This window comes from Mesoplodon mirus (assembly GCF_964341445.2).
Source record: "Mesoplodon mirus genome assembly, chromosome: 9".
Lineage (NCBI taxonomy): Eukaryota > Metazoa > Chordata > Mammalia > Artiodactyla > Ziphiidae > Mesoplodon > Mesoplodon mirus.
This window is the reverse complement of record NC_138985.1, coordinates 75,576,997-75,603,031: the sequence shown is the minus strand read 5'-3', so window position 1 is coordinate 75,603,031 and position 26,035 is coordinate 75,576,997. Positions and strand designations below refer to the sequence as shown.

Genomic DNA, 26,035 nt, shown 5'->3' with positions numbered 1-26,035 from the left:
CAAACTGCCGAGTTCCCTACTACCAAACTCTCTTTTCTGCAGCCTTACCCTTCTGAGTTGCTCAGGCCAAAAACCTTGAAAACATCTTTACTTGCTTTATTTCATACCCAACATCCAATACATCACGATATTCTGTCACCCCTGTCTCTAAAACATGGCAAAAATCAAATCACTTTCCACATCCTCTACTGCTATTACCTGGATCCAAACCATCATCGCCCATTGCCTGGATATGACCTAGCTTATTACTATAGTGTTTCTCCATTTCAGCACCTTGCCAGTTATTCTTATAGCATCCAGACTAATCCCTTCACAAGAAAATAAGATCAGGTCACTTTTGTTTTTATGACTTTCTATTGACTTCCATCCCACTCAGAGTAAAAGCCAAAGGCATATAATGACCCCCAAAGCCCTGTAAGAACTACGTCTTCCCACTTCCTTGCTCATACCTGCTAATCTCCTGGACATATAGGACTCCTCGCTGTCTCTGGAGCACACTCCTGCCACAGGACACTTGCCCTTGCTCTTCCTTCTGCCTGAAACATTCTTTCAACAAATGCGGATATGACTCATTCACCCCTTCTTTAGGTCTCCAGGGTGGCTTCCCCAACTGCAATATGTAAAATGGCTACTACCATCCACACTCCCCATCCTGCTCTGTTTTTTTCTCCATAGTACTTATTGCCACTGGACATACTACATCATTTTTAATTGTTATCTGTTCCTCCTCTAGAAAACAAACTCCATTAAAGCAAGGACTTTGCTTTGCTCTCTAGTGTGACCCCAGGACCTAGGACAACAACAGCCTTAGTGTAGGTGATCGTTGTATATTTGTTGAATGAATAACTACATAAATATTAAAATGGTTAACAAATTAAGCCATGTTTCTTTATATTTCAATCGCAGTGTGACTAAAAATGCAATTATTTAATATTCCAAAGAAAGGCTTCATTTTGTCAAGTAAGAGATTACTCTGAGATGGCTGATTAAACATTTCATTTCTGAAACTAAATCTCTATCCTTGGGTCACTATTTTCAAACAACCTTTCAGCTCTTTTGAAGGAACCTCACATAGATTACTATTTACTCTTTTCATTTTTTCATGACATTCTCAAAGATCAAGTAAAAAACACATGTCAAAACAATTTCTCCCTGCTCTTTCTGATTAAAATCAATATTCTCCCTGCTCTTAACAGCAGTAAAAATCAACACAACAGTTTCTGTTAACTCAATAGAATGTCAAGTGATATCTTAGTGTAGTGTTACCAGCTGGGATATCAGCAGAGGACTACCAACAGCCTATAATCATTGCTGTTTTATTATCTACAAAATGTCATATGTGCATATGGCATTTTACAAAACAACACAGTGAAAACAAAGCTCATGTCTCAAGCAGCTTAGAACTTATTTAGACAAAGAACTAAAGAAAAGGGAGGCAAGGGCTTCCCTGGTGGCGCAGTGGTTGAGAGTCTGCCTGCCGATGCAGGGGACACGGGTTCGTCCCACATGCCGCAGAGCGGCTAGGCTCGTGAGCCATGGCCACTGAACCTGCGTGTCTGGAGCCTGTGCTCCACAACGGGAGAGGCCACAACAGTGAGAGGCCCGCATACCGCAAAAAAAAAAAAAAAAAGAAAGAAAAGGGAGGCAAAACTCAAAAGGAGGGCCTGCTGTTGTTGAGAAAAGAATACAATTGACCCAAGTGGTTAGGGCAGGGTGGTGATTTTCATTCCTAGTCTGTGAACGTGTAGCTTGATTCTGCTCTTTGGATCACAAACAACAGCTATAACCTTAACTGGTTTTCTCAAAACACTCCTCCTGTCAGTCATGGAGAAGAGAGCTCAGGACATACCCATCAGAAAATACAGTTAGAAATGTCCAACTACAATATAAAGCCACATCCCACCAATAGTTGCTAGCAATATCTTGTAATATTTTATTATTTAAAGAAAACTGACCTTTCCCAAGAAATCTTATAAAAACTGTATTGAGCTTAGCCTAATAGTGAATTTCTAAGTTTACATAATTTAGAACATCTAATTAAAGATATATACAATTGGGTTATTAGTAACAGTTAATAGTAACATTTCAGTTACTAAGAAATGATTGTACAAATATGTAAAAATGTGCACTAAAAGGACTAAATATGGTAACAAAAACAATTTGGAAACAACCTAAATGTCCAAAAGAAATTGTTTGAAAGGATTGGATAAATAAATTAAATCTAGCCCACACTACACTCTAGGATACCATTCAGTCATCAAAAATGGAGCTTTGTATCTATATTTATTGTTATAGAAAAGTTTTATTTTTTAATTACAAGGCAGCATGTATCTAATGGTGCTATTTTGACATATAAATACACATACTCACATTTACCCACATATAGAGACTCACTCACACACTCATATGTATGAATATACATATGAGACTCATATGTATGAATCCGCATACAGAGAATATGAAAGACAGTGAGAATGTGTGTGATAGAGAAAAGATGAGGGGCCAGAAGCTAAAATAAAAGACAGGTAGGGAACCCCTTACAGAGAGAGTGGAGAAAAGCATGCCCACCAAAGACACCCACAGAATGGTCTGAGATATACAGATTGAGTTACACCCAAAGAGATTCATACAGACAGGAAAAAGTATGAAAGGATATATACTAAAAGGTTAAATAGTGGTTCAGTCTGAGTGGAGAGGTTGTAAGTAATTTTCACTCTACCTTTCTATATTACTTGATTTTTTTAATATGAAAATTTATAACTTTAATAATCAGAAATAATAATCAAAAATAAAAAAATATAAAGCTACTTATAAAAAAGAACACTGGAACTCAAGAATGAAATAAACACACTTCAAACACAGAAATAAACAAAATCCTCAAATTTTTAAGTGCTAAAATTTAATGAAAATATCAATTACTCTTTAAAATCCTAGAAGTTTTGGCCTCTACTAATTTAATAATGTATCTTAGTGAAGTTATAAGAAAAAGCATGGCGCCTGTCCTCCAAGTGCTTTTTAATTTATTCTGTAAGACCCAGTGTATGCCAACAAAGAAGTTACTTCTCATTCAGAATATTATTTCCATATGAAAATAGCACATACATATTTGTATTTCATCTTTTCTTTAAATCTCAGAACTTCAAAGCCTTGAGGCAATTTCAACATATCTAAGTAGGAACAAAGATAATCACCATCATGTCATCCAAATCAGATATAGAAGGAAGTTTTTCAAGGAGAAACAGAATTCTTGATCAGAATTATATAGTTCTTAAAAGTAGCTTTAGACAGATCCAAATATAAGGAAAAGTTTGCAAAGGCGGCACACAATTTTTGCTTTAGAAGAGATCAGAAAACGTCTACAACTTTAGCAAATCATAAAATAAGTCACTCTATATGCCCAAGAGAAATGAAAAAATACACTATTTTTAATTCACCAAATTATGATTTTTACTTCTTTTACCAAACTACAAGGAATTCATTAGTCTGAAAGGCAAAACTAAAGATAATAATTTTTTTAGTATAAAAAACACTGATATATGAGGTTTTATTTCTGAGTTTAAAAATCAGTAACTTCTAATTCACTAGAGAAACTAGAAATCAATAATACAGCAAAGCCTAATGATTTTCCACTTAAATTTCTTATTCATATAAATATAGCCATGTACATTAAAATAAGAATGTCTGATTTCTCAATATCAGACAAACATAATGCTTAGAGGATTATAGATTAGATGTTTCATTTTTAACAAAACTTGGGCTAAATTTCATTTAAAATCTTGTTATTCTGTTTATTTTTATTTTTTTTTGGCTGCACCACAAGGCATGCTGGATCTTAGTTCCCCAACCAGGAATTGAATCTGTGCCCCCCCCTACAGTGGAAGCACAGAGTCCTAACCACTGGACCGCCAGGGAATTCCCTTGTTATTCTAAATATATTTTCAAATACACGAGTAGAATAATTCTGAGCCACTGGAAGTTTATTAGTAAATGTTATTTATAGAAACCACAATAATTCTCTTAAAATTCACAGTATCACTACTTGCTCAAAATAATTTAGTGGTATTTCATTGCCTTCAAATTAAAATTCTGAAATTAAACAACTTCTATGATTTTCCGACCAATTGTTCACTATCTGTTAATTTCATTCATGAGATTTATTCATTCATTGTGATCTTTTAAATTTTTTACCATTCACACACATGTTTATTGTCATCTAAGTTGAATTATAATATCAATAATCAAGTAGGTGTATATAAAGTATGTATCAGAAATGAGAGCTGTAAAAAAAGACAAAAGAGATCCCCTGGGCTCAGTATCAGGGAGCCTGATCTAGTAAATTGAGTGTAGGGCCCAGGCATCCAAAATTTCTAAAGCACCTCAGAAGATCCTAATGCAGCAAGTTTATTAAAAGACTTTGGAAACTTCTAAATCATTGCCCTGGCTATACCACCTCATAGTTTTATATTACACTTTGCAGTTTTCAGGGTGTTTCATATAAATTAACCTAATTGATTCATGCCCCACTCCATTCAATGATCTTTCCACTGCCACTTCTCAGCACATTCTGGTCCTCCTTTGAACTCTACTTATTTTATACACAAAATACTTTGGCACAATTCCATATAGGGTCTGGAAAAACGTGTAAATATCTTGGTGTACAAAGGTGTTGTCTCTTTAACTCCACAGGTAGAGATATTATCTAGCACCCCTCTGGTTACCTTTCCTCTCCTGCATGCTCATCACCTGTGTCCATACCCCAGAACCGCACCCCCCCCTTCCCTTCACCATTTCTCTATCTCTCATTACCTCACAGCTAACCTCCTTCTCAAGTCTTTCCAATACTGGAGCTCCCAATTCCATCACACTCTTCTGCATCCTCAGTGGCTTTACTGGATGTTCTTCCCATTCCTGTGCTTAAATAAAAACAGAGGTCTTCTCTTAGGATAGGGCTTTTCTTCCAGCTCTTCTGAATGGAAGATGCCCACATGCTGATGACCCACATACACCAGGAAAAGGAGATGGCATACACATTTTTTTGGCATCCCACTGGCACTTCCATATTAATTCACTCCACTCAAGTGTGAAAAGAAAACATTCCTCCTTTTATTTTCATACCATCAAACAATTCTAACTTCTCCCCTTTCTAGTGGTGCCACTTCAATTCACTGCACATACATTGCAGATGTTACCATCTAGATCATTTACATTACATCCAGCTTTTATCCAGAGGGGCACTAATATAAATGGAGAGCCTCTTAATCTCTTGACCTGGGCAACTGCTGTTGCCTTTACCTTCACTCCTCTTCAATATTCCTCTTTTAAGATCATGTAATGAGCCTTATCAACCTGTCAGAAGTCTTCTATCTCTGAAGAAAGGAATTCAACAGCCAGCTTCCTGGTCACATGATTCTAGTTAGCAATGGTCCCTGGGTCTTGACTTCACCCCAGACTTTCTCTCCTGATACATTTTCTCTTTGGGAAATCTCAGTCATGCCAATAGATTCAACTTCCTCTTGTATTCTTATAACCACTAAATCTATCTTTCTAACCCAGATTGCTCCACCAAACTACAAGTCTATATGGTTATCTCTACCGCAAAAAAATTTTTAAGTTGCCTCATAAACACTTTAAACTCATAATCAAAGCCCAAATTTTCTCATCCACCTTCTCAAACCTAGTTCTTTTTTCTAGGTTCCAGTTAATCAGAGTAATGATACAATCATCTACCAGGTAACCAAACACCTGTGAGAATCATCCTAGATTCACCTCTCTTTACACTGCCACACAATTAGCAAGCTCTGTATATTTTACCAACCAAATATTTCTTTTATCCTCTCTTGATCTATGGCCTCAATTCTCACCTTCACAATTATATTAACTTCCAAACTCAATGATTCTAAAACTTTTTTATATAAGGACCACTTGATGTGCATGTTTAAAAAATGCAGATTTTTATGCCCCTTACTCAGAAATACTGTTTGGTTGCCTGGAATCTTTTTTTTTAAAATAAATTTATTTTATTTATTTATTTATTATTTTTGGCTGTGTTGGGTCTTCATTGCTGCACAGGGGCTACTCTTAGTTGTGGTGCGCGGGCTTCTCATTGCGGTGGCTTCTCTTGTTGCAAAGCACGGGCTCTAGGTGCATGTGCTCAGTAGTTGTGGCACGCAGGCTCAGTAGCTGTGGCATGCGGGCTCAGTAGTTGTGGTCAGCGGGCTTAGTTGCTCTGTGGCATGTGGGATCTTCCTGGACCAGGGCTCGAACCCGTATCCCCTGCATTGGCGGGCAGATTCTAAACCACTGCACCACCAGGGAAGCCCTAGAATCTTCATTATTAACAAATTACTTCATCCTTTGCAGATGCTTCAAATTCTGGTGACCCATTTAATCACACTTTGGGAAGCACTGAACTATTTGGTCTCCCTGTTTCTTATTATCCCTCTTCATTCCATCTCTCTCCTACTCACACCCTCACACTCTCCCTTAAGCCTGATCATCATGAAGAGAAGAGAATTTTATTTTCTTCTAAGATGTTCTCCCACGTACACGGTATAGTGATACACCATCTTGTAGGCAATATTCCCCATAAACACACACTCCCATGGGAATATACAACACTGTCCACAAGGCTCAAGGACAAATGGTGAAAACTGTCTCAGACGTCCACTTCAGTGTCTCTCTCTGAGCCTCTCTGTCTAGAAGTGAAGCAAGTCTGTACATGCACCATGAAGCATGCAGCAAGAGGTCCACACCGCAGGACAGCAAGCATGCAGGTAGAAATGTGAAAAGGACTATTCCAGAAAGAGATTTATTTATTTATTTTCTTTCTTTCTTTTTTTTTTTTTTTTTTTTTTTTTTGGCTGCGTCGGGTCTTAGTCGCGGCACGCGGGATCTTTCGTTGCAGTGCGGGCTCTTCATTGTGGCGCGCAGGCTTCTCTCTAGTGTGGCGTGTGGGTTTTCTCTCTCTAGTTGTGGCGTGCAGGCTCCAGGGTGGGTGGGCTCTGTAATTGTGGCTCGTGGGATCTGTAGTTTGCGACATGCAGGCTCTCTCCTTGAGGAGCATGAGCTCAGTAGATGTGGCATGTGGGCTTAGTTGCCCAACGGCATGTGAGATCTTAGTTCCCCGACCAGAAATTGAACCTGCGTCCCCTGCATTGGAAGGCAGATTCTTTACCACTGGACCACCAGGGAAGTCCCTAGAAAGAGATTTAAACCTTGACCAAGAAATGTGCGTTTTAAGAAATAAAAAGCCAGGAATTGAAGTCCCAGATACTGAAAAAAGTTTGTTGTTTCGCTCCACCTCTTTCTATAATATCTTGGTTTGGAAAGCAAACTTGGTCTGTAGATAAGCTTTGGTTCAATCATAAAGGAGCCCTCAGAGAATCTCTTTGCCCAACCCACTCACCCTATTATAGAGAATATCCATTGTCTTCCCTCTCAGAATCAATTTTCACCTCATCCTAAGAACAGCCCCTAGATTTCCTTTTAGTCAGCAACCTCTCACAGCTTAGAAATATCTGAGAAAATAAAACCAGTGCTCAGCTAGTGACTAAAAAGAAGGCATGTATGAACTGCTTCAAGGCATGATGTGAGTTTAAGTGTCAGTATCCCACCGGAGAAAGATGTTATTACACACTCTCTTCCCCTTGCATTAACTGGTTACTAATCTTGCTTTTATCCCCCAGAGTTTTATTGACTGTTATTAATAGGATAGCCCTTTAAAAATAATTCTGAGTAGCTAAAATAATTTGCCCTCCAAGAAGAAACAAGGAACTGCTTTCTTCTCTCTTTAATATGAGTGTTGTTCAGGTTAAGATGGAGACATATCCACCTACAAGGGACACATCCCTTAGCTGCTCCTCAGGCTGTTGCTCTGAAGATAATTTCACATGCCATATTTCGGACACCAGGACTTTGACCCCAGAATGACTGCTATCATATTTTGACAAGATTTCTTGTTAAAGTATTCACTCTTCAACCCCAGATAATGGCCTTTTTAAGGTACATCTCCTTGTCTGTAATAATGGTTAAAAAGAGAGAAAAAGAAAGAACATTTTCTTCTTAGCTATTCTACTCTCGTTTTCCACATTTATAAGGTAAGAGAACAGACAAGGTAATTTATAAAGTTTCTTTGGCTCTAATAACCCCAAATTTGAAAACACACTAAGCACTTCAGTTGGCAGCACAGCCAGATAGAATGACCTCTCATCCTGCTACCATTCAGAGACAGCAAAGCTGTCATTCAATGTGTAGATGAATTAGCACAAGACAAGCTGACATTGTATCACCAGGACTTGCAGATAGAACACCAAATTCTGAGATCACAGTGCATTAAAGAAAAGAGTATCTCTGTGGAGCAAAAGTGCCAGGATTCATAGGCACTCTGAATGGAACTGAGAGGTTAAGTCTCAGATGGGAGGGGGCCGTCATCTTCTCTATAAATGTGAAGCAGTTCTTACAAATCCCATTTAGCAAAAAGACATAATCGTAATGACATTTCCTATGAATCCTATAAAAGACACAAAGCACAACCAGCCCCTCAGTGTCTTCTATTATAATATGAGTGATTTAATGAAATTTGAAGTTGACAGTAATAGTCTCATAATATGACATACTTTAGATCAATAAAACAAAGGTGAAACGAAATAAAATCTAAACCATATACCTGGTATTTTAAAGTTATATACTTGCAGCCTATCACAGGAGTCAATGATTCTGACAATTGTATTCATGTATAATAGTGCATGTAAAATATGCACAAAATTAAAGGTTTCGACTTGAACCATGTGATAGGGACTGAATATGAGCCAGTCACCTGAGACAATACAGCAAAGACAGACACTTCATACCATTGATTACTTACATTTTCCAGGGGATACAAAGTATGGACTGGATTTTCCTTCAAAATGTATATAGAACTCAACCACTTTTTCTCCATTTCTATTGTTAATACCCTAGATAAAGCTTCTACCTTCTCTCATCTGATTATTGTATAAAAGCCACCTTTTGGACACCATGTCCACCCTGGTGCCCTGCATCTATTTATCACACAGCCAGACTCAAGTTTAATGGTAACATAATTGAAAAGAAAATGAGGATTTTAGTTGACTGAGAAGCTCAGTAATATTGTACAAGCACTAGAAAAGTTTCTGAGAACTTCTTATTTTATTATTTTTGAGAACAGTTATTATTTGTAAAATATAATGATCATAAAAAGGGAGAAAATAATTGCCCCCTTTACTATGCTGGTAAAAGTAGGGTAGCACACCCTGAGAGGGTCACTAACCAACAAGAATTGATCAAGATAAAAATGAACAGAATATTGAGAAGGAACAAAAAGCTGTGTCACGTGGGGCACACTCAACTCTCACGAGTTAAAGAAATTTGGGACATTCACACACAAGAAAAAACTCCCACATGATGGAAAGAAATATGGAAAAAGGAGACACTAATGGCTGCCTTCAAAAATATGAAGGACTGCCATGTAGAAACAGAATTAAATTTGTCCTGTGTGACAAGAGAAAAATCTAAGATAAATTGGTGGATGTTCCAAGATGGTGGATTGACGCTGTATAGGCAAGACCTATTCAACAATCACAGTTTTCCAAAATTAATAGCGGCTCCACGAAATGTTCACACAAAGTCTGACCATAATCCATCCCTTCACCTGAGTTACTTCTGCACCTTCCTCCTACCTGATCTCCCATCTCCAGTTCCTCTCCAACAGCCAAAGAAAACCATTCAAAATACAGAACTGCTCTGATATTCCCCTACCAAAAAGTCTTCAAAACAGTCTATTATCTTTAGGATAAAATCAAAACTCCTCCCTCACCACTATACATTTCCAGCCTCCTCTTTCACAGTCCTGCTTTTGTACTCTGGACTTCAGCCCAAATGAACATTTCCCAGATCCTTGAACAGGGCATGCTTCACTCACCTTCAGACTTCAGCTCTCATTAGTGTCTTTACACACAGCACGATGACTTCTCCTCAATGTCTGGGTAAGTTCTTCTTGTCCTTCAGATCACAGCTTTGGTATCCAGCTCAAATATCCTTCTCAGATGAACCAAGCTAAAGTCACCCTCAAGCTCATATAAACTAACAAAAAGAAAAAAATCACAGTGATCTTTTTAAAACATAAACCAGACCACCTCACTCCCTGCTCAAATCCTCCAGTGGCTTCTGATCACATTTAGAACAAAATCCTCCTCACCATGATCTGCAAAGCTTCATGGTCTGACCTCTGGCTCCCTCCATCCTCAGCTGCTCTCTATCAGTGCTTCTCTCTGCTCCAGCCATGCTAGATTTCTTGCTGTTCCTTGAACATATTTTGCATGCTCCTGGCCTCACAATCTTTTCACTTGCAGCTTCCTCCACCTGGAACAAAATTTTCCCAGATATTTACATGAGTTGGTCCCTCACTTCATTCAAAATTCTGCTCAATTCTCACTGCCTTGGGATATTTCCCTCACCAGCATCTTTCAAAAATAGACCTCTCACTCAGCCATAAAAAGAAACGAAACTCAGTTATTTGTAGTGAGGTGGATGGACCTAGAGACTGTCATACAGAGTGAAGTAAGTCAGAAACAGAAACATAAATACCACATGCTAATACATATATACGGAATCTTAAAAAAAAAAAGTTCTGAAGAACCTAGGGGCAGGACAGGAATAAAGACACAGATGTAAAGAATGGACTTGAGGACATGGGGAGGGGGAAGGGTAAGCTGGGATGAAGTGAGAGAGTGGCATGGACATATATACACTACCAAATGTAAAATAGCTAGCTAGTGGGAAGCAGCTGCATAGCACAGGGAGATCAGCTCGGTGTTTTGTGACCACCTAGAGGGGTGGGATAGGGAGGGTGGGAGGGAGTTGCAAGAGGGAGGAGATATGGGGATATATGTATATATATAGCTGATTCACTTTGTTATAAAGCAGAAACTAACACACCATTGTAAAGCAATTATTCTCCAATAAAGATGTTAAAAAAAAAATAGACCTCTCCACACACTTTCCCTTTCTCTTTTATCATTTCAGTTTGTAATCCTTATCACTATCTGACCTCCTACTACACATTTTTGTTTGTGTATTATTTCTCTCCCCTAATAAAAACAAATGTAAACTCCATGAGAGGAGACTGTATGCTCAGTACTTAGAGCAATGCCAAGAAAATACTAGGCACTCATTAAATTTTAATACAACGAATGAATGAATCACCCTGCTTTTCTACATAGCATTCATCATTATCTGAAACGGATTCTATTCATTTCCTCTATTGTCTGTTTTCTCTGTCTCTACCTTTTCAATAGAATGTAAGTTCCATGAGCCCTGCAAGTTTATCTGTCTTGATCCTCAATAGAACAGGGCTGGGCAAGAAAGAACAAAATGACAAAATAGTGAGTGAACTTAAATGACACATTCTTAGAAACATTCACTGATAAAGTAACATGTTTCTTATCTGTTCTTACCATAATATCCTGTGCTTCCTTGGTTACAGCCCTTGAACTTTACAGAAATGCTTATTCCATTGGCTGTATTTCCCACTAGACTATAGGCTCAGATAGGTCAGGAACTTGTCATTTTCTTCACCAGTCATATCCCCAGCACTTATCATAAATCCTCAGTATAAAAAATTTCATTTTATAACTGCGTTCATGCCAAGAAGGAAGGGGGTGAAGGAAAGGACAGATGAAGAGACAGAAGGAAAGATGAAATGACTTTCTCAGATGACTGAAAAGATTATTCAGGATCTAAAGTGCTTGAACAAGATGACCATTGAGGCCCCTGAGTTTTTCCCAAGGGGAGCCCTAAAGGAGCTACAAAAGAATAAATTTATAAATTAAGGCTCTAAATTATATTCTAAGAAGCCAGTTGGAGTCTAAGAATCTAAACACTTAGCTTCCTGTAAGACATTTGTCACTGGGACACTGCTCACATTAATGTCAAAGACATACCAATCGCTTGCATCAATAACGTTCAAGTAGTACAAATATTTTTGTTTGTAGGTCCTGAGAATTCTGTGTTTCTTTTTCTCCTCAAATCTGTATTTCTCTTCCTGTGTCTCCACAGCATGTGATCTTTATATATATTTTTATACTTGAAAGTTGTTCATTATCTCCTTATTATAGTCCTCTGAAACAAAATATAGGAATTTATTTTTAATATTCTATTAACACAAGGCTATACATTTTCTTTGAATTAATAATTCATTAAATTAGTACTGATATAAAATTAACAAAAATAATCTATATAATAACATATATAAATTTAAAAGGTGAATACAAATATAGAAAGTATATATAGAGAAAGTAAAATTATAAATATAAAAAGGAAAACTTTATTGGGTCTATACATCTTAATGAGAAGAAGAAATTTATCATGTCTCGATTAGAGGAATCATTGAACAGTCCCTCTGCCTGCTGCTCTGCAGGCTTTGAAGTCCCAAGGTCAAGTCTCATAATAAGATTCCTAATGGGTGAAGGTAGGCTTTTCTTTTGCAACATGGGCAAAGAGGTTTTGTGGAAGGGCAGGTGGCAAAGGGAATATCTACCTCAGATAACTGCTCAAGTAAATCAGCTTTAGAAAACAGCACACATGAAGGCAATTCTCTGGAAGATGGTTCCTGTAAAATGAACCACCAGTATACCCTGTGAAAAGTCTCTTTGTACCCTGGTCTGAGGATCACTGGCTGGCATCACAATGATGCTCATCTGACACTCTCCTTCTCTTATAATCATTTCCTCCCTCAGCAGTGTCTCTCTCACTCTCTTCACGGCAATTTATAACCTCTCTACTGAATTTCAGACCAGCATTCCCAGTCCCTGGCAAGGCATTCCCACATGCACACCTATCTGATGACTCACACTCCACTTGCCCCAAGATAAAATTATCCCTGTCTCAGCCCCCAAAACAAGTTACACTATCTCTTATATTTTCTATTTCACACAAATAGCATCACAAATCTTCCGGAAACTCAAGCTAAAAACATTCATTAACTCTGAATACTGAATCTAATGAGAACTGAGGAGACAGTTAGCTAATTTTTGGATAGCCAGACTAATGAAGCTCAGCCAAGTCACCCTTTGAGTGGTCTTGGAAGCTGGAAGTAAACAAGGTTTATCTCCTTCCCTTGAAGATGAATCCTAACAGATGAGATGTCAGCAGGTAGAGATAAGCTGGTTCCTCTAATCATGGTCAGGGAGCCCTCTAGAGTAAGCCAGGGGACCTTGGTTAAGATGCAGCTTCTTAATTTGGTTCTAGTAAATTAGAGCGGGTCATAAGTGGGAAGGATATAGTTACCCCATCATTCTCTCCCAGAGGATTGCAGATCCAGTGTGATTGGAATATATTCCAAAGGAAGCCTTTGTTTCTTGCTTTATTGTGTCAAAGAGGGCTTTCCCATGTTCCTTTTTCATCTTCAGAGTTAAAATACTGGTCATGAGGAGAGGGGATTAAATACCAAGAATGCCAGATTGCTCTTTGAGAAGTTAACCATCCCCTAGTCCCAAGGTCTTGAAGAAGGTACTGCAATGAACGAAGGTGGGGTTTACTTCATAGCACCTACAGAGGAACCTGAGAGGTATTATATACAATCTCAACATAGGAAAAGGGAGAGGAGACACTGAACTGTAAACAGAGCCCTACTAACTAAGCAAGTAGGATGGGAACTTGAGATATGAAAATATTTAGGTGCTCTGGACTAATATTTTGTTACCCCCTATAAGGACTAACCCACAGGAAGTATGACTGGACAATGATTACTAATATGTGACTATTCCCACAAATACTTCTATAGATGTACATTATACAGAGCTCTTTTCATTTCAAGAGGGAAAAAATCAACTTAAATTAAGTGAAAAGAAAAAAAGATGGGACTTATTACTTCATGTAAGTGGAAAATTCAGGGGTGCATCAGCCTCAGACACTGTTAGACCTAGAGGCTCAGGCGGCCAGGGGTTTATTTTTCTTCCCATTTTCCAGTTCTGCCCTCCTCCATAGTCAGCTTCATTCTTCGGGCAGCCTATTGAATGCAACCAAGGAAAAGGAGGGGAAACAAATGCTGGCAATTCCACACTATGATCTTTGCAGCTTGTGATACACAAAGGAAGAAAAGAGTCTACAACCAATCCCCTGGAGGGCATATGACTGACACAGTTTTGGATATGTGTATGTCCTTGAACCATTCATTTTGGTCAGGGAAATGAGGGAGTCTGATGGCCAATCCTGGAGCCCGTCTATCTCTGTGGCTAGTTTGTGACAGTGTTAGCCCCACAAACTACCCGATACACATTTTCCACAGGAAGAAGTTCTGTACCAAAGAGAAAGGGAAGGGAAGGGGAGGAAAGCAAGCTAGAAAAACCAGGCTGTAACTATCAGAGACCCTCGTAGGCATGTTCTCCATTTGCTGGCTTGGTCTTTTCATTCTCTGCTTTCAGAGATGGATTTTCTCCTGCCAGATTGGTTCCCCTGGATTTTTTCTTTCAAAATCAGTACATAAGAGAGAATGGGGAGAAAGAAGAGAGAAAGACACAAGATATGCAGGGGTTTAATTTGGCAAAACTTTGAGAAGAAAGAGGCACAGAGTTGGGATTGTGTGAGGAAAATGGATGAGTGACAAAAGAAGTATTTAAAGTATTGCTTTAGGTTATGTAATGCTTTTCATGTGGTTGAAGCAAATATTAAGTAAAGAGAGAACTCTTCTGAATTACTGTTGGGTTTCTAAATCATTTCTTTGACTACTACAGTAAGATTAGATCCTATTGTACAGTAGTGTACAAATACTATATTCTGTTAGTGTTTACACATCTATCTCCCCCACTAGATCAAAGTCTCCTGGAAGGTAGTAGTTATATCTTATACATTTCCATAGTGTTTTGCACACAGAAAGGACTCAAAAGTGTATTTGTTGATGAGTGATTTTTTTTCATTCTCAAGGCACTCCAATAAAGTGGTCCTTCAAATTCTTAAAAATCCTAAAGATGGTGTTTCCATGGCCTCTGATTATAACCTTTCCTTTAAGTAAACAAGAATTCCCTTTGTGTCTTTCATAAATTCATTCTAAGGCATCTTCACCTAAAATCGAGATAGTTAAGGCAGTAATCTTTCAACATCACAGAATCAAAGTAAGTAAGGCATAGAAGAGAACTTAAAATATTGAAACCAACTCCTTCATTTTACATAGAAGGAAATGGGATCTTTTTTTAGTTAAATTATTCGTTCACGCATATAGTTATTTAGTGCCTAAATCAAGGATTTGAGTTCCAAAACTTCAGTTTCAGGACTATTTCCACACATCATCTTGCCTCCTAAACATTACACCTTCTTAAAGACATGTTCAATCCGCTTCTCCTCATACTAAATAGGTATAATTATCCTTGCCTTTCTCATAGTTCCCAATATAAAAAACTGTGTGTGAATAGTATGACGTAGTACAAAAACATAGCTTTAGATTCTGACCAGCCTTGACTCTTCTTTCTTGAAGTTATATGATTTGGTGAACGTTTATCTATAAAATAAATGTAGGGCTTCCCTGGTGGCGCAGCAGTTAAGAATCCGCCTGCCCATGCAGGGGACACGGGTTCGAGCCCTGGTCCAGGAAGATCCCACATGCCACAGAGCAACCAAGCCCGTGTGCCACAACTACTGAGCCTGTGCTATAGAGCCCACAAGCCACAACTACTGAGTCCACATGCCACAACTACTGAAGCCTGCATGCCCAGAGCCTGTGCTCTGCAACAAGAGAAGCCACCGCAATGAGAAGCCTGTGCACTGCAACGAAGAGTAGTCCCCATGCACCGCAACTGGAGAAAGCCTGGGCACAGCAACAAAGACCCAACGCAGCCAAAAATTAATTAATTAATTAATTAAAAATAAATAAATAAATAAAAATAAAATAAATGTAATAATACCTACAGTTACCAGATATCTATAAGGTACAGAATCATAAGACTGGTCAAGATAAAACACCTAATATGTCATAGACCCTAACCATGTATTAGGGTTTGCTTTTTTTTTTTTCTGCCAAACCACAACCCCATCCATAGCTGAATAACATTTATGAAAAACACTGCAACATATAGAAACCTATGCCGGAGGTTACAATTTTAGCTCAATGAAGAAGTTGCAGTTGGAAGTTGGAATATCAAGAGATTTAAGTACTATATGTTAAATTAACCATTCTTCAAGTTCATAATACCTCTTGGCTAACTCATAGCCCCATAATACTAATGAAATAAAATATTTCTTTAAATTTATTTTTATCATGAGAATGTATTAGCACCAAACAAGTACAGTAGCCCAGACCACAAAGTACTCAGTGGGGTCTTACAGGATTTACTTAAAAGATGAAGTTAATCTGTCACCGATAGCAGTAGAGATTAGAAACTAAGTAACAACTCTCTTTTTCAAATATTGCCACCTAATTTAAAGTACCATGGCAGCAGGGAGAGCAGTCTTGTAGATAAAAAGTAATTTGATAAAATAATGGCTGCCATCTTTCTACTGCAATAGCTCTGCAACATAATTTATAGGGACCATACTTCTCCACTCCTTGATGACAGGTAATGGAAAAAATTTCAGCAGCAAACCTTGATAGCAGGCTAAGACCATTTGGATCAGTATAACTAAGTCATTTTTAACTGTTTTTTCAATTATCTTTTTTCAGCTTTTACCCCATTTCATCAAAAAGAAGGATAAAATTTGATGATAAAAAAATCTCTGTTCAAAATTGAGATTTTTAGATTAAAAATAGCTGTAAAATGATTTTGACTGTATATTGCATGGATATTGGTTCATTTTCTACATTGAGATGATCATAAATTAGTCTACACTTTATCACCATGAATACTAAAAGATGCAACAGAGTTACATATACAGCTCTTCTGAAAAGGAAGATCACGGCTTTTTTTTTAATTGACTCTGTGCCCTATGCATTTCAAATAAGTCCTAAAGTAATTTAAAGATTATCATGGAATGTAAAATGTAATATTTAAGAATAAAAGTGAAACAGACTACCTGAAAGATGCAAGTGGAATATTACTTCTTAGCACCTGAATCGAGTTGATTAAAATTCTTGAATCCTAAATTTAGCTGTTGAGTTTCTGGAATCAGAGAATAATGGACAATTGCAGCAACTTTGACTTTTAACCACTCACACCATCCTTTCCCTCACATTTTGTATGAATCCTAATTTCTTCTTTATTATTTCAGCTACTCTTTGTATGGATCTTACCTTGATTTTGGAATTATGTGGGGTAAAATGATAAATGGATAAGTTAGATCTTTGATTTTTAATCTTCCATACTAGTGATAGGTCAGGATACCATATCTCCATACAAGATAATAGAAAAAAAAAAGACCATTTAAACACCAAAAGATGAAATTTTAAACTACTGAATAAGTTAAAAAGTGACCAATTATATTTTATACATTTGTGGTAAATATGACAACTAAGATTATGCTATTGATGTTCAGCTGTTCTTTCTAATAATTGCTAAGCATAAAATCGAACTTCTTAGAAACTTCTCCTAGAACAAGGCAATACACTCTGTATTTAACATAGTCAAAGAAGCTACCATTATTTTTAGTATAGTTGAAGGAAACTATACAATCCATCTAAAGAAACTGTTCCAAAATACTTAGATAAAAGTCCACATGTTCATGCTTTCAACAAATAGGAACTTCGGTGTTCTGGGCACTATTCTAGAAGCAAGAGATTCAATAGTGAAGCTACCTTCACTAAGATTCCTTCCATTCTAGTAAAAGATATGAAGAAAAATAAAGCAGCATGGAGAAGAGAAAAATGTAGGTAACATTTTAGATAACTAAATTTTAGGTAATATAGATTAATACTTTTCAGTGTCATTAGAGAAAGCATCTTTAAGGAGAAAATTTTGGAGCAAACCCCTGAATGTGAATATCTAGGGAAAGAACATTCTAGCGGGCAGAACAATATGTCCTAAGATCCTGAAGCAGGATATTAGAAAGGAGTCCTAAGGTATAAGCCAGGATAACACTAATTAAAAATAGAATTCCATATAGTTTTACATCTCTCCTGTCTCTAATTGGGTTTTGACAGCAATGTTTTAAAACTGAGTAAAGAAATAATGATAGTCTGAGATCAATTTCCTGGCCATAATTAGGCCAATATATAGCTCCTGAATGCCGAGAAAAAAGGATGCTGATAGGTCAATTAATTATTAAATAGACTTTAATCATCCTTAGCAATTTTCCTAGTAATATGAAATTGCTTTGCATAGTGACTAATAATAAAACATGTGCTCTTGGATTATGTTCCTCATAAAAAATACAGTTTGAGGAAATGATAACTGAGTTGTTTCTAAGCTAACAGAGTTTGAAATGTGTGTCAAAAACTTTGTCCATAATTTTGAAGTAATAAAGTGACCGCGTCCTGAAAGAAGCATAAAAATAGAACTAATTTAAGAGTTTGACTATTAGAGATCCGGGCTCATCACTCAGGAAATACTTTGTGTGGTTTTTCTGCCATGTGATCTTCTCTTGGGGTTTTTTTTCAACTGGACCTGTGAGAAATTCTGAGGGAAATGAGGCTGAACTAGCTTAACTATGGTGAAGGCACCGATGGATGGCATGTGAAGAAAGAAACATGTCATGTGTATACCTTACAAGAACTCTCAAAGAGAATTTATCAGCAACTAAAATTGTTTTCTTCAATACCCTAATTGGCCATCTCAAAAACAAAAACAAAACAACAACAAAAACAACCCTCCAGCCTGACTTCTGTACTACTTGTCAGATAATTATTTTACCGAAAAAATGTACAATCAAGATTTTTTGTTCTCAAATTAACCATAGTTGTTGTTGTTGTTTTAAATTACCCTCACCCCTCTCTCTTTTTTTTTCTCTCTCTTTTAATCCTGATTGTTCCTTCGTCTCTTGACTCATTCTACCAACTCTTCCTAACATTTGAGTGTACAATTTTCATTCCAGATAACTTTGAGAATATAAAAATAGCCAGCTAAATGTCTCTGAGTTATTCCTTGGTTAATCTGAGCATTGAAAGACTGTTCTTAATCTTCACTGATCCTTCAAGAATCTGATGAAAGTTATTGAATCCCTGTCCCCTAAAATGTAACACATCCATTCACATAAAATTTTACACAGATTCATAGGCTTCCTGAAGCATCTCCTTGCGTCCACATAAAGTAAGGTAAGAGCTCCTGCTGATTTGGAGTTATAGACTTCTCTCATGCCACCCACAAAAAGCTTTAGATCCATTTACAAGTCAGACAGACACAAACTTAACCTTGAAGTCATTTATAAATATTAGCCTTTCTCATTCTGCTCTAACATGAAGCCATACAATGAGCACAATGTCTCTACCTCTGTCATGAGCTTGTCTTGAATATGTGATAAAACCTGCCTCCTTAGAGAATGCAATGTGTTTAAATTGTTAAATAAGCCAACTAAGCCTTTGAGTGGCTTCTATTGACTTGCTTATGACATTGTCAAGATAGTTTTGCCTAATAGTTCTAGTTTCCTACGGGATTTTACCAAATAATAAAGTCAATATAGGGACGTCCCTGGTGGCGCAGTGGTTAAGAATCTGCCTGCCAATGCAGGTGACACTGGTTCTATCCCTGGTCCAGGGAGATCTCACATGCCACGGAGCAACTAAGCCCGTGCGCCCCAACTACTGAGCCTACGCTCTAGAGCCCGTGAGCCATAACTACTGAGCCCACGTGCCACAACTACTGAAGCCCGCGCACCTAGAGCCCCTGCTCCATGACAAGAGAAGCCACCACAATGAGAAGTCTGCACACCACAGTGAAGAGTAGCCCCCTCTCACCACAACTAGAGAAAGCCTGTGCAGCAACGAAGAGCCAATGCAGCCAAAAATAAATAAATAAAATAAATAACTTTTTTTTAAAAAGTCAGTATTATCAGCTCTGTTTCTTTAATCAAGTCTAATTGTGCCATATCTACTCTCTGTTTCTCATAATTAGAATGTTTCAGACAGCATCACATGAAAAGTATTATCAAAGACCAAGAAATTCTCCAAAGAAAGAAAAAGATCCTCACTGCACCTAGAAGACTTCTCTCTCACAGCTTCACCTTTCCAGTTTGGCAAATATCCAGCTTGATGATGAGACATATAAAATTTAAATTGGAAATGATCCTTTTACATGCTCAACAATATTATTATACCTTATTGAAGAAGTTCAAGTTGGCATTGAATGTACATTGTGAATATGTGCCCACCTTAAAGTTGAGATCAGATATCAACTCTAAAAATGCCGAAACCTACTTTGCTTGGTAATTTTCCTTGAAAAAGTGAGTAACTTTTATGCTAATGCTTAGAAAGAATCCAATTTGTTGAAATTGAGTACATGCTAAATAATCAATGCGTGTGTCCTAAGAGCTATTCATTGCCAAACTAGTCTGGCCCTTATTTAAGTCATCCTTCATAGGTATTCTGCATCGTTCAATACCTAATAAAAAATAATTGAGATAACCACAGTACCAAAAGCACTCAGCCAGGTCACTTAGCAAAGCTCAATGTTGAGGAGCTATTCTCCACAGTTTCAACATGTGTTGTGACAACTTTTATCTGACTATATTTCCAAGAATGATTGTATAGTACACAATCTTGGAAGAAAAAGATAGTGTCTCCCTCTCGGCAGAGAACATGTCTTTAGTGACAAGAGTAAGTTTTAAAATCTCTCCCTCTGGAACAAATTTTGGCATATTGGCTAGCATCTTCTTTATAATACTGAGACTCAGGATTGCTCAGCTATGACACAGACCCACTCTGTGCACACTGTTTATCTAGATCCTTCCACATCACTCCACAGGATTTAGGGGACAAGGGGAACCAATAAGAACAGGAAGCTCAAGCTTCTTGCTGTGCCTTGAATAAAAAATCCCGGAGTCTCATGTTTTCTGCTAGCATTTTAAAACTGTAGCCGACTAACTTGTTATTTTGCAAGCAGGGTAAAATCTCAGACTCTTCATAGTTCTTGACACTAAGCTAAATAAGCAAAGCCAATTGGCATAGAAACTAATATCCAGGGACTTCTGCATGTGGCCAAGATAGAGCAGAGAGCCAAATTTATCATCATGACCAAAATAACTATAACCTAAGAAAAATATCTGAAAACAATGCTGTTAAGACATTTGTACATCAGTCGGTGTACAACAGTGATCTCTGAGAAAGGGGAAACAAAGTGCCTGCATGAATTTCCAGTCTGCAAGAGAAGAACACAGGAAGAGCCCATCGGTCTCTCTAAGTTAAAGAGATAGAGTTGAGAAACCTAGGCAATTAGAATTTGCAAGGCAGAGGACAAGATAGGAAGGAGTTGGACAGAGAAAGAACTCCAGAGATGTGGAGAGAATTCTCTTCTTGTCATCAACTGAGTACTGATCAGTGCACGTGTATGAGGAAACTACCAAAGGTAGAGAAAAGAACCCCCCAGAGCTCACACAGGGCAAGGAATCATTTGTGTTCCCAATAGCCAGAGTGAAAAAGTGATGGAGAACTCAGAAGAGTACTGCCTCAGTAGTGCGGTAAAATTATCCCCAGACTAAAGACTTATCTGGATCCACCAACACCTCAAAAGGATCAAACTATTTCCAAGTAACTTAGCTGCATCCCAGAACAAAGCTCAAGAATATTTATAAGAACATGAAAATATCCAGCATGCAACGAGCTAACATTCACCATGTCTGGCATCCAATCAGAAGTCACCATACACCCAGACGTTCTTTTTCTCTTCCAACTCTTCTGCCTCCTGCTGCTCCCTCTTCCCCAGCAAAGGCAGATAAAAAGAAATCAGAAGTATTATAGCTCCCTTTAAGAAGAAACCTATTACAGGGAGAGGTGAACCGTCCTCGGTGCTTACTTACACACCCTGGACCTGAGCAGAACTTAGAGCCTTGGCTAAGGAATTTCCCGACCTCAATCAGCATCCACTGGGATTTGCTAAGGAATTTGAGTTAACCATCCAGACCTATGGGCCTCGATATCAATCAGTATTTACTTAATTGGAAATTAAAGGAAATCCCACCCGCCCAAAAAAAGTCACCATACATGCAAAGAAGCAGGAAAATATAACTCATAAATGGGGGGTGGGGAGATATCCAGAGATATTCTTCCTATTCAAACTGTGGGTCACAGACCAGCAGCGTCTGTGTCACCTGGGGGCTTGTTAGAAACGCAGAAAATCTTAGTTCCCACCTCAGCTCTACTGAATCAGAATCTGCATTTTAATAGGATCCCTTAGGAGATTAAGTTCACATTAAAATTTTATAGTCACAGAACTAAAACTCGGAAGTCAGGGGAGTCACTCTAAGGAGTAACTTAGAAAAAATGCTTGCTCAGAGACTTCTATAAAGAATATATATGTGGAAAGGAATATTTATTAAGCATATCCTAGATTCTGGATATTTTATTTCCTAAAAATATAATAAAGTAATATATGCACTTGTTAAAAAAAATAAAATTCTATAATAGGTGTTTTAAATGAACAGTAATATCCCCCAACCCACCTTTTCCAATCTGAACTCTAGCTTTCAAGAAGCGATCACTTTTTTTTTTTTTTTTTTTTTTTTTTTTTTTGCGGTACGCAGGCCTCTCACTGTTGTGGCCTCTCCCTTTGCGGAGCACAGGCTCCGGACGCGCAGCCTCAGGGGCCATGTCTCACAGGCCCAGCCACTCTGCGGCATGTGGGATCTTCCCGGACCGGGGCACGAACCCGTGTCCCCTGCATTGGCAGGCGGACTCTCAACCACTGCGCCACCAGGGAAGCCCAAGAAGTGATCACTTTTGACTTTTTTGTTGTAGCTCTTCTAGTAGTTTAGTATTTTAATATTTAAAAGTATGCTTACATTAAAATCTCTTGATCTGTCAAATCTGACTCTCTGGTATGAAATATAAAGACAGCTTATTAATACTATTTCTATTTCTTCTCTCTAGTCTCTCCTAATTTTTGATAGTTATTATCAATTTTTACTATAACTTTACTATACATTTCTACTGGACACCTATATAATTTTAAATAATTAGTATGTGTAACATTTCTTTTTTTCTTAAAAAAACTGCATCCTTTGATGGCAGTAATACAATTATTGGATTAAGAGATCACAGGAGAAAGGGCAGGTGACATTTCTGGAAGACAGATATGGAATACAGAAAGGGGGGGAATAGAGTCATGTGGCAGTCACTGTAAAAATACAGTACAGGGCCTCCCTGGTGGCGCAGTGGTTGAGAGTCCGCCTGCCGATGCAGGGGATACGGGTTCGTGCCCCGGTCTGGGAGGATCCCATATGCCGCGGAGCGGCTGGGCCCGTGAGCCATGGCCGCTGAGCCTGTGCGTCCGGAGCCTGTGCTCCGCAACGGGAGAGGCCACAACAGTGAGAGGCCCGCGTACAGCAAAAAAAAAAAAAAAAAAAAAAAAAATACAGTACATTCTATAGATACCTGCACCATCAACTTTCAACTGTGAAATAGTATTTACACTTTTGTTACAATCCTGGTTAGAGAACAATGTTTCTTTAAAACCTCAGCCTGGGGCTTCTCTGGTGGCGCAGTGGTTGAGAGTCCACCTGCCGCTGCAGGGGACAGGGGTTCGTGTCCCAGTCCGGAAGGATCCCACATGCCGCGGAGCAGCTAGGCCCGTGAGGCATGGCTGCTGAGCCTGTGCGTCCGGAGCCTGTGCTCCACAATGGGAGAGGCCACAACAGTGAGAGGCCCGCGTACTGCAAAAAAAAAAAAAAAACCTCAGCCTGATAGCAATGAAAATCTCAGGTGAATTCATAGTCCCGTGAGGTGCTTAGGCTGAAGATTCCAAGAAGCTGCTGGTTCCAGCTTCATCCACAGATTTCTGTTTTTAAAAGGTACTGAGTTTTGCGTTTACCAAACAAAATTCCCAAAGGAGGGGAAAAAAACCCAACCATAGCCACAGTGTGTATTCTTTCTTATCTTACAAACACCAAGGGCTACAACCCTCTGCTTCAAGGCCAACACTCGTGGCTGAAGAAAAATCTCACTAATCATTGTTTAAAAAAAAAAAAAAAAAAGACACAAAGACAAACCAAACCAACCTGATCATGGCACACTGACCTTGGGGGGCTGCCCCTCCCGCCCTTGCTTCTGGCCGCAAACTCTTTGCTGGGGGAAGGGGGTTTGGTATAGGAGCCTCGTTAACCTGCCACCCCAAGGAGTTGGAAGGGGGAACCCTGTGGCTGGCACACCAGGTTTCCTCATAATTAGGAAGGAAGAGTCAGGGGCCTTAGTAGGGTGGTTGAGGAGGTAGGATGAGGAGGAAAAGGCAGGAGACGGCGGGCAAGTACCGACACACAGGCGGGAGGGACCCCAGGCCACACAGGCCTCGCCCACTCCCCTTGGGCCTGTCTCCCCAGGCCACAGCCACGGGGTGAGCTTCCTCTGGGGCTCTGTGGATAGCACTGGACCTCAGCCAGGTCCCGGGGGAGTCCACTGCAGGCATCTCTGCTCCCTTCCCAGTTCCAAGCTCCCCACTCACACCAGGAACACCAGTCCCTCTCCTGGAGAGGGCCCAGCAGCCCCCACAAGTCTCCCACCCTTTCCTCAGGCCAGATATTTCCCAGAAATATCCACAAATTCAACACCGTACACACTTCTGAACCCATGCACCTGTCACCTTGACAGAACACCAAACACACCAAAACCACGGGCCCTAAAGGTATGGTGCAAAGAGGTGGGGAGAAAGCAGAAACACTCTGCCTAGAAACACACCCAGGGTTCCCACCGTCAGGAGCCTGGTGGAGCGGCCACACCACCCATCCTTAGTTGCCCACAGAGGGGCCGGGGCTGGCCCACAGGGCGCTCTGGCTTCTGAGGACCAGGACAGACACCGGCATGAGGGGAGAAAGGCACGGCCGGCCAGGACAGGACAGGGGTTAATACTGTTTCCTGGAGGCAGCTCTTGGGGGGACGCTGCCCCACACCAGCCCTACCACCTCCAGGTCCATCTCTCACCCTGGAGTCTTCTGATGCAGGCTGGAGGGTGTGGGTTTAAGGATGAACTCTGGAAGGAGGATGGCAGGAAGGCCCATGTGTGAATGCAGACGAGACAAGCAGTGGGAAAGGACTCCATTTCTCCCATCCCAGGCTCTTTTCCTTTTCTTTCTTTCTTTGATATTTTTCCACTTCCACTGGCCCCCGAAGTGGGGTCATCATGGCCCACGCACTGCAGAGGAGACAGGGTTCCACAAATGCCTGGACCTCCTTCCATGTGGGTCTTGCCTGCCATCTTGGCTCCATTACATCTTGCTCATGCAACACGGGGTGAGCAGCGTTCAGTGCCTTCTAGAAGCTTGCTGTTCCCTTTTTCCTGGGGGAGGATGCAGCAGAGGAGGAGGAGAAGGAGGGCATATGCTTTTCCCAGAAAACCCACCAGACCCCCAGCCACCAGACTGCGACCCCAGGCTTTAGGGAGTCTCTGAAAATCAGGCCCGTTCAGGTGGAGTGCCAGCTGGGGCTGAGGCCCAGGGGGCTCACAACTGTTCACATGCACAAGTAGGTTTTCTCAGGCAGGAGCCCAGGAGCCCCGCAGCAGAAAAGAAGTGAAGATGGTTATATACAATTTATATGTTTCAAAGAAAGTACTACTTGAAAAAAAAAAAAAAAGGAGAGAGAGAAAAGAAAAGAGAATAAGAAAAAAGAAAAGAAAAACTACCCAATGCCCCTCCCCCCAAGTTTCCCACTCTGGGTGCTTCCCTTAAATATTGCCCTGGGAAGGGTGGGGTGCAGGGAGCTCTCGACTCCAGCTTAACACTACTGGCAAAAAGGGTAGGCAGTGGAGTCAAAGCCTTTAGAAGCATCGTTCAGGGACCCAGCGTCCTGCTCACCCTCGCAGGCCGGTGTGTTTCCAGCAAATGTGCTTCCGGCACGGGTCTGGGCGCCTGTTTCAGGAAAAGAGAGTTGGCATGGGGAGGTTGTGCACCCCGGGCTGGGGCGGGGCGCCCTCTGGTGGCGGGTCTCCAGTGGAGGCGGCGGGGACCGCAGCGGCCTCGG

At 39.6% G+C, this 26,035-nt stretch overlaps 1 protein-coding gene across 4 annotated transcripts in view; it reads right to left on the bottom strand.

The window, feature by feature from the left end:
* Positions 1-26,035, bottom strand: part of DNAJB9 (DnaJ heat shock protein family (Hsp40) member B9) — a 410,662-nt gene that overhangs the window by 229,260 nt on the left and 155,367 nt on the right. For all 4 annotated transcript variants that reach the window (XR_014295003.1, XR_014295004.1, XR_014295005.1 and 1 more), the window contains exons 5-7: positions 11,958-12,135; positions 10,214-10,377; positions 9,938-10,098 (exon numbers count right to left, since the gene is read on the bottom strand). The gene's annotated coding sequence lies outside the window, so the exon portion shown is untranslated. The remainder of the gene's footprint in view (positions 1-9,937; positions 10,099-10,213; positions 10,378-11,957; positions 12,136-26,035) is intronic.